This window comes from Gossypium arboreum, chromosome 4 (assembly GCF_025698485.1).
Source record: "Gossypium arboreum isolate Shixiya-1 chromosome 4, ASM2569848v2, whole genome shotgun sequence".
NCBI classification, from domain to species: Eukaryota; Viridiplantae; Streptophyta; class Magnoliopsida; order Malvales; family Malvaceae; genus Gossypium; species Gossypium arboreum.
The window spans coordinates 97,645,596-97,660,875 of NC_069073.1; the positions used below are offsets into that span (position 1 = coordinate 97,645,596).

A 15,280-nucleotide genomic window follows, 5' to 3' on the forward strand; every position below is an offset into this window, starting at 1 on the left:
AGCTAGCTACTGGCTTAATCCCACTACCATATGACACACCCATGTGTCTTAACCGTGTAGTTTTAGAAGGTTACTGCTTTGCATACACGGCCACAAGGCACGCCCGTGTGCCCTAGCCGTGTGGCACAATCTAGGCTTGGTTTAAGCCAAATAGCCACCCCTTTTTGGGTCATTCCTACAAGCAACATTAAACAACATTTATACCAGAATTTTCAGCCAATTCCATGTTTAAAACATGCTTTACTATAACTAAATCATCATCATTCAATAACTTATTCAAATCTATACCAAAACTAAGCATAAAAATATCATTTGCTGGCCAACTCTCATGGCATAACATATATACATATCAAAACTTAAATGCATAGACATTCCAGCCTATACATGTCATACTTAAAATATTTACACTTTCAAAAGTACCAAAATGAGTTCGGTAGTGTGGTGACAATCTTTGACTATCCCCAAGCCTTCAATAGCTACGATGACTGTAAAACAGATAGAAATCATACAGAGTAAGCTACAAAGAGCTTAGTAAGCCAAATACAATTGGTTTAACTATTAAATCATATAAAGTACAAATCAATAGCAAGAATTCATAACCATTTCACAGAATAGTTCATGAGCCTAACCATGCTCATTTGCTTGTATACATGTCCTATTTCATTTCCATGATTTCATACATACTTCGCATTCATTATTTCACAAAAATAGAGTCTTTCATATTCAGAAATTAGTACGATAAAAACTTACCTGTATAAATTATTCATTTCATATATTCATTCCCATATCTCGTATTCTATCATCAGACGGTTCAGAAACGATACAGACACTCATAAACGGGTACAATGTCGAAGTCCCGGATGTGGTCTTACATGTAATTCAGTATCAATGCCTCAGTCTCAGACAGGATCTTACACGAAATCAGATACGATGCCTATGTCCCAGACATGGTCTTACACGTAAATCTCAAATCAAGGCCTGTGTCCCAGACACGGTCTTACACGATATCTCAGATCAATGTCAACGCTCTTTTAGAAACATACAGAGCTTTTCAGATACTAGCATATTATCGGAGTTAACTCGAAATTTATTCATCAGGCTCTCAAGGCCGTCCAATAGAGATTACAGTTTGTATGCGTAGAATTTAGTCAATTTAACACGTAATTGTAACTTGACTTACCTCGTACGAATTTCGGATAGAAACGAGTTGACTATTCAACTATTTTGGACTTCCCTCGATCTAAGTCCGATTTTCTTTGTTCTTGATCTATTACAATTCAAATTCAACCATTCAATCATTCATTTCATTCAAAATAGTCCATGAACACATATTTAGGCACTTTGCATTTTAACCCATGCATTTTCACACTTTGACAATTTAGTCCATTTTTCACAAAATCACAAATATGCAAAATTCACCAAGACTATAGCTTGGCCGAATATACATAGCTTCCATACAAGCCCAAATAACATATTTAATTCACAATTTAGTCCTTCAAAACCTTATTTTCACAAATTAACCCAAATAGCTCTATTCCATCAAAAATTCAAGAACAAAGTATGATAATCTCACATATATCTTTCATAATACATATAAAAACATTACAAAGCTCATATAATCATCAATGGCACATTTCATAATCTTCAACAGAAACAGAAATTCAAACATGGGTTCTGAAGAACACGAAGCAATGATCATAAAAACGTAGAAATTATCAAAAACAGACGAAAATTCATACCTTAATCAAGCAAATCAATGACCGAACCCTAGGATGGTCTTCTTCTTTCTATTTTCTTGATATAATCGGCTATATGCATGATAATAATGGCCAATTTCATGTCTTCATTTTATTAAACAACATATAATAAACCTTTTACTAAAATACCCTTGCATTTAAACATTAATAAACCATTTACTAATGTCCAACAAAGTCAAAACCTTATTTTCACAAATTAACCCAAATAGCTCTATTCCATCAAAAATTCAAGAACAAAGTATGATAATCTCACATATATCTTTCATAATACATATAAAAACATTACAAAGCTCATATAATCATCAATGGCACATTTCATAATCTTCAACAGAAACAGAAATTCAAACATGGGTTCTGAAGAACACGAAGCAATGATCATAAAAACGTAGAAATTATCAAAAACAGACGAAAATTCATACCTTAATCAAGCAAATCAATGACCGAACCCTAGGATGGTCTTCTTCTTTCTATTTTCTTGATATAATCGGCTATATGCATGATAATAATGGCCAATTTCATGTCTTCATTTTATTAAACAACATATAATAAACCTTTTACTAAAATACCCTTGCATTTAAACATTAATAAACCATTTACTAATGTCCAACAAAGTCATTTAATACATTACAAGGTTAAATAACCACATAAGGACCTATTAGTCCAAAGCCATTTCAAATACATACATTAAACATGTAGCATGTTAATTTCACCTTTTATGTGATTAAATCATTTTTCATAATTAAGCACAAAAACAGACAAATTAAATCACAGAAACTTCGTAGATAAAAATTCACATATCACAGACATAGAAAATAATATTAAAATATTTTTTCAGAATCGGTTACGTGGTCTCGAAACCACTGTTCCGACTAGGGTCTAAATCGAACTATTACAGTGCATGTCACAGACAAAAGGCATACATAAATTTTACAGAAGAACATGGTAATAAAATTTAATAAAAAAGAAAGCCAATGATGCTGAGTTGCTAACTGCACAGGAAAACAAGCAACAAAAATTGGAGAAAGAAAGGAAGTAGAACTGCCTTACCTGAGACAATATGGATTGAAGCTAAGCAAACTGGATGGTAGAAAGATGGATGGCAAATTCAATTTAATGATTGAAATGATGATAACAGTCTACTGTACCTTTTATATTTTATAGAAACATCAGTTTTCAATAGCATAATATTTAAAAATCTTATGAAGTTTTCGATGATATACAGCTCTTAAATAAATAAAGGATCAAAACATTAATAAAATAACTACAATAATTACAATAATTACAGCAATAAAATTGGGTTTTAACTTGGAGATTTTTGCATCATTAAGAAAAAAAAATACCAAGGTTTGGTAATAATTGCGGCTATGCTAGCTTGCAACTCATCACGTTGTTTATTATTTTTCCTTTTCAAACTGAATATACGTTATCTCATACATCACTCTGATTGTTTCTCTTGTTCAACTCGCTAGACCAAAATTGAATGTTTCTTTTATTAAACCAATAATTTAACTTTAAACTTAAATATCCTTTCCAAAAAAACCAACACTTCAAACTTAAATTTAAACAAAGTTCCAACATCTAAATCATTTAAGAACTTAAATGTATAGCACGTTTTTATGCATGAACAAGCATTAAACTATTTAGTTACAAGGTGGGATTCCAAAAAATCTCAACTTTGGTCGGTACATTAGCAAGGAAATATTTGCTTTTTGGAAAGGCTCTGCTTTTTTATAATTTAACCTAACAACAAATGGTATCTAATTTGAATAAACCATATATATTACCAACTTTCACTTAAACCTTCCATAGCAGTCAATAAAATAAAAAAAGAGGCCTATCAGCAATAAGCAATTTTAATGTCAATGTAGAATAACTACAATAAGCTACAGCCTACGCGCCTAATATTATTAATTGAAGCATGGAGCAATTGAAAAGAAAAAAAGATTTAAACTTTACACACAATATGCATATGGGAAATAATGAGGGAAACCTCACCGCTAGACCTTCAATAGGATCCAGGTGGGATCTAAAATGCTTTGTAAACTCAATCCCAACCACTTTCTTCTTCCAAAATTTTAAATGCCCTAGTAAAAATAAATAAATAAAATGAAGAAAAGAAATCTATAAGCCAATACCAAAATCCCATTCACTGGTAAATCCTCAATATTTGAAAAATAGATTTAAAATTAAATAAATGGTAATATTAATTAAGTCACTACCGAATCGAATGAGTTATCAATTATTCAACTGAAAAATTTGGTTGATGACACAGACAAATCATGGCAAATTGAAGATTAATATATTATCAAGCCATAGGAGTATTATTTGAACTAGAAAATTCAAACCTTTGAATAAAATAAGAAACAAAAACAAGCTGTCTGCTAAGAAAAAGCTGTATGAATTTATTATTTAATCTCACAATTCCTAAGAGGAGGGTGTTTATTGATTCATTTATGCATGGTTCTAGAATATTTTTGGTTTTTACTGTGACAACAAGAAATCCTCCTGTTACCTCATAAGAATAATGATTCAGCTTCACCCTAATTTTCTTTTTTAAAGTGTCCAATAGTTTTCTGTTTTATTAATCAATGGCTTATTTTAAAGAATGCATTTCTTATTACATTGGCTCCACCACCATTATCTCCAAACCAAGAAGCTGCCAAACTTAATAGTTTCTTTAACTGCTAGTTGCTACCATGATACAGACAGGATTTATGTCAATTATTAACTATATTATCCACTGGAACTAGATAGGCTTATCAAACTCAGAAATTTTAGTACGACCAACCAAGCATCAAACTTAGAACTTAAAGTAAAAAGCGGCTAAACTTACCTATATCTCAACCATTGGAGATTCAATCACAACATCAGAATCCAGCTCCAAGCACCATTTTCTTTCCTCTTGTGTGAGCTTTTTGTCCATCATATATATATATTCTGCCCAAAAGGAAAACTTTTCTCATATGGGAGGAATTTAGATAAAGATTCATACTTGATCATTATCTTGAAAACAAGTACCAAAAATACATAAATTTTGTACTAGCAGCAACTGCACTTATTTTAATTTGCTTCAACCTCATCTCTAACTAAAATCCTATCACATATGATTGAAAAAGTAGTTGATGTAAACTTGCACCTAAGGGAACAATTTCAGCCACATGTATTATATTTAGTAAATACAAATACAAACCTACACACACACATATTCAATAAATTTGATGTGGATCGTGGTCATTTCAACCGTATAATTCCAAATTCCAAAATTTCAAATCCCAACTACTTTCTTCTTCCAAAATTTCAAATGCCCTAGTAAAAATAAATAAATAAAATGAAGACAAGCAATCTATAAGCTAGTACCAAAATCCAATTCACTGGTAAAGCCTCAAATATTACTGATAAAATTTAAACCTAGTAGTGAAATTTACCGATTGGTTGCAGCAGTAGAGAGCGACAGTGACGGTGGCACAGCAGAGGAGATAGTTGACTGTGATGCAGCAGGTGGTCGGCTCGACATCTTTAGCGGCAGATGAGTCTTTCGACTTTGATTTGGGGAAAAATTTAGGGATTAGGGGAAAAGTTAAGGATTTGGGGAAATTTTGTTGGGGGAGAAATAAGTTTTTTCGGGCATAAATTTAGGGATAAAATGGATGAAAAAAAACGACGCCGTTTTGGTAGAAAACTGAATTCCGTTTGCGGCATTTCTAAGAAAGCGCCACTAAAAGCAAATAACAAAATGTAGCCATTTTGCGAAGACTTAACACATATTTGGGGCATTTTTGGCTAAAACGCTGGTAATGCATAGCCTATTGCGGAGCTTTGGACAAAACGCCACTAATAACAAGGCTAAAATGGGGACATTTTTTGAAATCTTAATACATATTTGCGGCGTTTTACGGAAGCGCCACTAAATATAAAGCATAAAACGGCACCATTTTGCAAACACTTAACACATATTTGCAGCATTCTGGGCAAAACGCCACTAATAACAAGGCTAAACGGTGTCATTTCGTGAACTCCTAATACATATTTGCGGCGTTTTTAACAAAGCGCCACTAAAAACAAAGACGACACCGTTTTGCTAACACTTAACACATATTTGTAGCATTTTTGTTTAAAACGCCGGTAATGCAAAACCTATTGAGGTGTTTTGGACAAAACCTCACTAATAACAAGGATAAAACAGCGTCGTTTTTGGACTTGTAATACACATTTACGGCGTTTTGGTTGAAAAACGCCACTATTGCTCACCTTTTTGCTGTGTTTTGACCAAAAACGCCACTATTGTTCAACTTAATTAAACTTTGATTCACGTTATACTCTAATCTAGATATGAGCCAAATTTTAATGCCCAAGCTAACAAGTAAAATGACAGAAGAATATGATTGATAAGAGACTTGTTATTTGATGACTCAAATAAAACGTTTTAAAACAACTAAATTAGAATGCTAACCATAATTTAAGAGATATAATTATGAATTCCGAAATTTTTTTTTCATAAACCTAAAAATAAACATGAAATATATGTTGAATTGAAAAGGAAAATTAATATTTTGATATATTAGTCTTCCATTTGTGAAATGCATCATTTTGCCATTTCACTTTTTTTCCTCTTTTATTGTTTGTGAAATTTATTATCAGGGTTTAAAGTTTTAGGGTTTATGATTTAGAGTTTAAAGGTTTAAAGATTTAGTTTCTAGAGTTTAAGGTTTTAGGGTTTAAAGGTTTATAGTTCATGGGTTAGGATTTAGGGGTTATGCTTTAGATTTTAGGGTTTAGGTGTTAATTTTTAGGAATTAGGCTTTAGAGTTTAGGGTTTAGGGGCTAAAATTTAATTGTAAGTAAAAAAGCAATCTTATCATTTTTATAGCATATATTTTTATAATTTTGAAATGATTAAATCAAATTTTTTTCTATTTTTATAGGGATAAAGTGCAATTTTACCTTTAAAATTTTAAAAAAATTTCAAAAGGCCTAAATGGAAAAATTTTCATTTTAGGGGGGCTGAGACCCTTTCAACTCCCTAGTTATGCCCCTAAATATATATTAGTATAGAGTTGAGAATTTAATTGAATATGATTCACTTGAGATTGTAAAAACTCGAATTCAAGTTGGATTTGTAATTTGAGACGTAAAGTTTTATTTAAGTTGGATTCAATTCTATAAGATTCAAGGCATTCAAAAGTAGTTGATTAAGTTTGATTTTGGGATTTTGGGGAGGGGGAACTGATTTTGGAAAAAAGACCAAGGCATTTCGGGGATAACAAAATGGAGTCATTTCATAAAAAATAATACATATTCGCGGCGTTTGGATAAAAAAACGCCACTATAGCTCAACCTTTTGTGGCGTTTGGACAAAAAAGCCACAATTGCTCAGATTTTAGCAGTGTTTGAAACAAAAACGCCACTATTGACCAAATTTTTGCAGCGTTTGGACCAAAGACGCTACTATTGCTCAGTTTTTAGCGGCGTTTAGTCTAAAAACGCCACTATTGCTCAACTTTTTGCGGTGTTTTCTTGCAAACGCTGTTAATGTATAATCTTTGTGGCTTTTTTGTACAAACGCCTCTAAAAATGCCGCTAAAGCCCGATTTTCCTATAGTGTAAGCATGGGTATAGAATTTATATTAGCAGATATTGTGGCAGTAGAAGATGAACTAGCTGAATATAGAACAAAAAAAAAAAGCTCACATCAATATTCATAAGTAAACAATAAATTCATGATAATGACTAATCTCACCTCAAGATACCAAACACAACATTAATATCAAGTCTTTGGACATTAATATTAACAGTAAGCGATACTCTTGTTGTAGTAATCAAACATTGACAATAAATAATGTCAAACAATTAATTAATATTTGGACTAACTTATTGCTCACATAAAATACCTTTTAATTGTCACACATTTATCACCACAGATGTCGTTGAAATTCTGCCAAATATTAATTTACCTTTAGGTCAATTAATAAATGCATGAATCATAAAAACATATAATCATCTTAATATTTAAATAAACTAATCTACGCAAAAAAAGTTACTTTAGCGGCATTTTGTTTCAACTAATCTATTTAAAATATTAAACATCCTTGAATTAAACCCAAAGCTAAAATTTAAATTTATTTATTTCAAAATATTTCTCTTAATTTCATATTTCAATCAAATTAAAAGATAATCATATATACATTTATATAATTTTTCAAAATAACCTACATTAAACCAATCAAAACATGCCTATATTATATTATGCATGTGTTATTCATATTTTCTAACCTTTCATTCGTATGTGTTTCTTTAAACTTTATTTCTAAAATACTAAATTTTTTGCGATTCTCGTAGTACTTCACATATCAATCAAATTAACTTTTCGAAGATACGTTCATTATGCATCAAGCAAAAATCTTTATGGTGTTGTAAGGATTCAAAACTTGTCAAAGTGCAACAATAATATGGTGATTAATATATTAAGGAAGGCACAAGTGTAGTTAGGTAGAGGTTTGCGATTGAAGGAGTTACGTCATGGATGGTAAGCAATTATAGGGTTTGATTTGACTGCCTCGCTTCCTTTTGAAACTAATTAATAAGCCTCTAATTCTAACCAAACGGGTCGAGGCATGACATACAGGGTGACGTGGTTTCCACTTGGAACAATTTTTGGCTATGGTGGGCCATTCTCGATGAAATTTGCAATCATCCCCTGCAAGAAACATGCATGTTTCTTACTTCTTACACACCGATATTATATTCCTCGACAACGAATATTGTTACAGTGATTGATGGATACGATGTTTTTTTGGAAAATTCTTTTCATGTAATAATCAAGTCTTCCTCACAGTTCCGTGGTCAGTTATCATATATTAAATAATATATTAATTTGCAGTTAATTTAACTAAATTTCGTATTGATTTTTAGAAGGGTTTACACACAAAATTAGTCGATTTTCCTATCTTGGTATGTTAAAGGTTTTCTTTTATGAAAAAAGGAGAATCTAGCTAAAGGATCCTAGTTGTGGTTAATGCTAGGGAATTGAGCACCCATAGCGTCTTCAATAAATAAATCTAAGTGCCAGCAAGAGGATGTTCAAGCGTTGGGGGGCAAAATTTTCAAGTGTTTGGCAATGAAATCAGCCACCCTGTTCAATGACCTCGGTACATGACAAACAGAGTACTCCCATTGTGGTGGCAGAAGTTCTCTTACATTACGTGTGTGTGGATCCATTGTGGGTTCACTTGCAGGGATATTTACAAGTTTCACCACATCAGCACTGTCGCTCTCAATGGCGATTTTCCGATAACCACGACTTCATGCTAGGACAAGACCCTCTCGGATAGCTTCAACCTTAGCCTGCATGACCGGAGCTAAACCAATATTACAGCCATAACCCAGTAACCATTTTCCTTTGCTGGTCTCACAATACGCTTCCAACGATGCTCTGCCCGTTTCGACATTAAATACTCCATCCAAGTTGAGCTCCGTTAATTAATTAGTCCGTTGGACTAATGACATTAATCACCAAATCCTTATTAAGTGAAATAATTATTTTTAAATATATATATATAACACAAGTTTAAATTTTAAATATCTAAAATTCTAAAAGTTTTAATAAAATAAACTTTCAAAATTTATATATAAATTTTACAAAATTTGAAAATAGTTTTTTATTTATAAATTTATAGTTTTCTATTTTTATATAATTGTTATATATTATAAGTAATTTTTTTCAATTCGTGTTTTATAAATAATATTATTTTTAATTATATATATTTTATATTTTAAAAATAAAATGGAAAATTATAAATTTGTTATAACATTCCAAAATAAAATATAGATTTAATATTTATTTTTCTGAATTTTATATTATAGATACCATTTGTGTATTATAAAAAATTCAAACTTTCTAAGGGTCCTTACACTCTTTTGAAAATTTAAATTTAATTCCTATATTTTAATTTTGAGACAAATTTTGTATTATAAAATAATGTTCAAATTTGAAAAAGGACCTTATACTCTTTTGAAATTTTAAATTTAGTCCCATTACTTTAATTTAAAGACATTGATTCCTTGTACATTTTTATTTAAAAATCTTAATTCCTCTGTCCAATTTTTTAGTTAAAGTTACTAATGTGACAATTATAAAAAGGTAAATAACTTTTTAACCCTTAATGTTTTCTAATTTGACTTTACTCATTAAATTTACATAAAAATTTTAAAAAATATTTTTTATATTTTTAATAATTTGTTTGAAATTTTACAGCTTTTTATAAAAGAGAAAATTATAAAAATAATAAACCCTTAAAATCTAAATCTAAAAAATTCAAAATGGCTTTTCTTGCTTCCAAATAGATATTTTATAATATTAAATTTAAATTTAAATAAATAATTCGATTCAGATTATGCTTAGAAAATACAAAAAAATAATTATTAAATTTTTTAAATCTTCATTTTGAATGAATTATTAAAAGATCTTTCCCTCCCAAACGTATTTTTTTTCTTTATTCTATTACGGAAATTTCTTTTTCATTCTCCATTTTGGTTTACATATGATCTCCAAAATCAAATAGCCAAAAAAAAAACCCCAAAGCTTTAATAACAAAAAGGCATAATAATTTTTTGGCCCTCCAACTTTATAAAAAAGTCATTTTAGCCATTCATTTAATTTGTCATCTTTTTTAGCCCTTGAACTTGGCTTTTTGTCGAATCACCCCAAAATAAATAGAAAATTAATGTTTTTAACCTTTGCTGATGCTGCATATGTTAGCTCAATTAATCAACTCGAAATTGCCAAGAGTGGATGAATTGGTCTTTTAAAAAATTTGTGGTAGCTAAGAGAATAAATAGAGACAATGAACACGGCGATATATAGTGGTTCGACCCCAATTGCCTACTCCACTACCTTAACTTTCTACAACTAAGGATTTTCCCAAATCCACTAACTTGACAACCTTTGAGAATAAGGTTTAACTTTACAAACTCTTTTAAGGTTTCTACCCAAACCTTTAGACAAAACCCTCTCAAAGAGAATAACAAATAAGCAAACTAAGAACAAATCCTTACAAAATCAAAATGTTTGCAAGTTAAGCACAAATACGAAAAGAAACACTTGAGCTGAAATGAATACAATAAAAGCTCACAAGTGTGTATAAAGGAAATTGTTGAGAATTGAAAGCACAAGGTTGTTTTGATTGATCTTTAAGCTTAATAATCTCTCTTCAAGTTATAGGGCCTTTGAAAGATGGTATTTATACCCCCTAATTGATTCCCAACTGTTGTGGCTATTGAAGAAATAAATAGAGTCGTAGTGCATTTAATTTAAATGCAACCACGAGTATCAGTACTTGCTAACAAAGTATCGATATTTTTAGCATTTAATGCAAAATTCAGTGACAGTTGGAGCCAGCAATATCGGCACCTGTAAACTATTATCAATACCACATGAAAAATATCGATATTGGATCGATACTTAGCTAAAATGTTTGAAAAATATAATGTCAATTTAGTACCTATTTTTGGAGGGGTATCAATATTTTAGAAACTATCTATACTTTTTGGCCTGGAGTTATACTGTCTTGTTTTAAAACAGTTTTAACTTTGATTGAAAAAGCTTAACTCGATTGACACCATTTTAACTTGATTAAAAGTTTATTTAAAAAGTTTTCTAATAATTCAAAATAATAGGTTCAAAATTATATCTCTTAGACATCATTTGAAATATAATCTTACCAATTTTGTTCAACTTTAGATTTTATTCAAAAACATTCCAATTTGTTATATCAAAACAGATGATCAAATAAAGCTTGCTCTAAACAACATACATGTGGATTGCTAGGTGGATGACACGTCAGCATTTAATTAGTTATTTTAAATTTCACATTTCAAAAAAAAATTATAAAACTAGTTTTAAAAATTAAAAATTATTAAAATTATTTAAAAAAATTAAATATTTTTAATATAAAAAATAATTAAATGGTAACATTTCATCCATGTGGCAATCCACATGTATGCTATGTTAGCAATGTTAACATGTAACACCCTATACCCCGCCTAGAAGTTTAGACCGAATCCCAAATGTTACATTGATCACCGAAGTGATCGTAGGTAAATTTTACAAAAACAAGTTATCACGTCAAACCGAAACATTTAATCATTTAAATTCAGTCAGTAAAAATTTCAGTTAAGTTTATTACAAAACTGGAATTAAATGAATGAATAAAAACTAAAACGGAATTTGTACCACACTTTTATAAAACCTTACAGTCCAAAAACTGAATAACAAAATAGAAACTGAAAATACAAACTTATATTATATTTTTCTCCAAGACTGTCTGAGACCTCCGTATACCGAGCCCAGCGTCAGAATTCAGAAAAAGTACCTGAAAGGGAAACACTAAGAGGGGGTAAGCTACTCGAGCTCAGTATGAGTTCGAATCAAGACCAAAAACATATCACGAAATTCAATTCAATATCACATCAGATTTACAGAAGTTCACTGAGTCAGAAAGAAACTTGGAACTAACGCTCCAACAGAACATAACACTCGAGCACACCCATTTCACAAACAGATAGACAGAGTACAGTCAAATAGTCAAGCACCCAGAACATACAAACGGATGTCTATGAAATGCAATCAAGAAGTAAAACCCAACCACCTAGCTGACACACCTCTCCGTCCTCCGATCACACCCTATAAGAGCTGTTTAAGCTCAACCAACTGAAACACACCATATAGGACCTTTTAGGTCCGTCCAACCCTACACACCATATATGTGGACCAAGCCACTCAGATTTCAATACGCAACAGAGCTGGCGTTTGTGCTGTACAGTGCAAAACGATAATCCTCTGTACAGTCTTGTTGCAGTTATACTGCCAGATCAAAAAATAGTACGCAGCAAAGTTAACGTACATGCAGTACAGTGCGATAAATCACCATATGAATATGAATACCTTAACACAGAAAACAAAGAGCACATCCACAAACAGTCAGACAGAAACAGATATACACACACGCGCCCAGTTACCTGGGTTCAAAATCAGACATCAGTCACAAACCATACATAAGTAGAGTACACGGTCACAGATATCGAGACTTAAACACACTCACTAAAGCTTAGCTAAGGGTTGGAATACACAGACACATTTTCAGATAAAAAACACAAACAAAAGATAAATTCTAGTGTCTTAAGACCACACGGTCTTATGCTCTGGCCGTGTGGAAACGCTTAAGCTGTGTGAGAGGTCAAACACTCGTATGAAGAGGGGCACACGGCCGTGTGGCTGAGGGATACACCAATGTGAAGAGAGGCACACACCCGTGTCAACCAGGAACATGGTTGTGGGAACAAGCCATGTAACTCACTGTCCAGTTGTGCTAAAATAGAGTACAGGGCAGACACAGCCGTGTGAGGGTTTCACACGCCTGTGTACCCTTCAAACACGACCATGTGTCCAAAACACACCCCATGTGGAATCCCAAAATCCTCAAATTAGCCTCACAGTCGTATGGCCAGGTCGTGTGGCACCAAATCACTCAAACCCCAATTCCCAAACACACACGCCCATGTGCCCAGGGACACGGCCGTGTGAAAATCGACTAATTTCCCTAAATCGGTTACACGACCATGTGGCCAGGCCGTGTGACGCCTAAATCAGCCTGAAAACCCTAACTCCCAAAAGCACACGATCGTGTATATCGATACACACCAGTGTGGCCATTCGTGTGGTCACGAAACCACCCGAAAATAGCCCCGAAAAACATGCTATCAGCCATGAAGCACTCCCCAGCCCTTGATAGTTCGAAGATATACCAAAACAAACAATTTTTAAACATAAGACAACGATATAACAACAAAATTAATAGGTTTGCGAACACCCACACACATGATGTTGACTTTTTGTAAAGTCAAAATAGTATTCGCAAATAAAAAAAAGAGGATACGAAACCCACACCTGACTCGACGACGGAGAAGAGAAATCTTTGATATCTAAGCAGCGAAAACCATTTTCCCCAAGCAATCTGTTCAAAAGAAAAATCAAGAAGAACCAGAAAGAGAAGAAACAGAGAGAAAGAAAAAAGGAGAATGTTCAGGAGAAAGAAAAGAAAATTTTTAAAATTAATTTGATAAAAAATAAAAAATAATTATTATTACTAACTAAATATAAAACAAAATAAAAAGGCTCTCCAAAATGCACACCCAAAGACTCAAACCTAGAACCTTGAGAAACACTAACACACAATTTACCATCAAACCAGCAAACCCATTTTGACACTTAAACACATGACTAAACACAATAACATGCCCTTCTCTATGACCCTAATCACAAAACCCCAAAACTTCTAACCCCAAAATTTGAGGTGTTATATAACAAACATTAAATTTCTATCTATTTTAAGGTGATTTAAAAAAAAATGAAAGTTCAAAAAGTAATAGAGGCGAAAAATTAAATTAAGGATAATATATATATTTAAGTTGGAAGGCCAAAAGAATTCAAATTAGCTTTCAACACTTATAAATGTATATACATATATATTCAACAATGTAAATCTCGAAAATACAAAAGAAAATTATGGCAAATTTTTAGTAGAAAATTCCAAGATTCATGTGCGCAAAACTCGAAATAGTCCAACTTTAAATTCTCTTTTCTCTTTTATTTTTAAAATCTTTCACTTAGAATTTGTTTTCCTTTGTGAAATTGTTTGTTGGTTTTAGTTAACAAAATCACAAATTACTTGCAAAAGTATAAAAAATTTCTAAAATTTAAAATTAATAGCTTTTGTGAAATTTTAAATTTTAATTTTAAAATGTTTAAAAATTATTTTATGTATTTTTAAAGAGTAAAGATCTAATTAACAAAAACTATAAATATTGAGAGTTAAAAGTTATTTTACATTTTTTCATATTTATAATTGTCATATAAACAATTTTAATGGCAAACTTGGATGGAAGGATTAAGATTTTTAGATGAAAAAGTATAACTACTCAATGTCTCAAAATTAAAGTGTAAGGACTAAATTTAAATTTAAAGAATATATATAAAGACATTTAACATATTCACCCTAAAATAATATGGAATACTATAAAATTTTCATATAGATATATTTTCTAATTTATTTTTATACGTGATAAAAGGTTAAATTTTTTATAACTTTTGTATATTATAAAAACAAAATTAAAAAGTAAAAAATAAAAATTGTTTTGTTTATATTATTTATATTGTTAATTTTATATAATTATCATGTTATAAAAATAAATTTTCATAAATTCAAAAAATTACTTGTTATAATTTTTATATTTTTAGAATTTATATAATTTATACATATTTATACTAATAATAATACCTTTGGTGAGTTAGTATCATGAATTAACCTAACACCAACTTAGAAAAGAGAATCTAAAATCGCTTTTAAAAAAATAAATTTTGTTATAAGAGTATTTATGACTTTTAATAATTTATATATGTAACATCCCAAACCCGAGCTAGACATTATGATCAGATCTAGAGACGTTACCGTAAAACGTCTGAAAATCCA

At 31.0% G+C, this 15,280-nt stretch overlaps 1 long non-coding RNA gene across 3 annotated transcripts; it reads right to left on the minus strand.

The window, feature by feature from the left end:
* Positions 1–209: 209 nt before the first annotated feature.
* Positions 210–4,910, minus strand: LOC128291798 (uncharacterized). Of its 3 annotated transcripts, none has more exons than XR_008281702.1 (5): positions 4,591–4,910; positions 3,753–3,841; positions 2,805–2,896; positions 1,181–1,267; positions 210–485 (listed from the first exon to the last, which is right to left on the minus strand). It is a non-coding gene; the product is annotated as an uncharacterized LOC128291798 (long non-coding RNA). The 3 variants fall into 3 exon arrangements; XR_008281701.1 differs by having other exon boundaries at positions 2,805–2,902; XR_008281703.1 differs by lacking the exon at positions 2,805–2,896.
* Between the last annotated feature and the right edge of the window lie 10,370 nt (positions 4,911–15,280).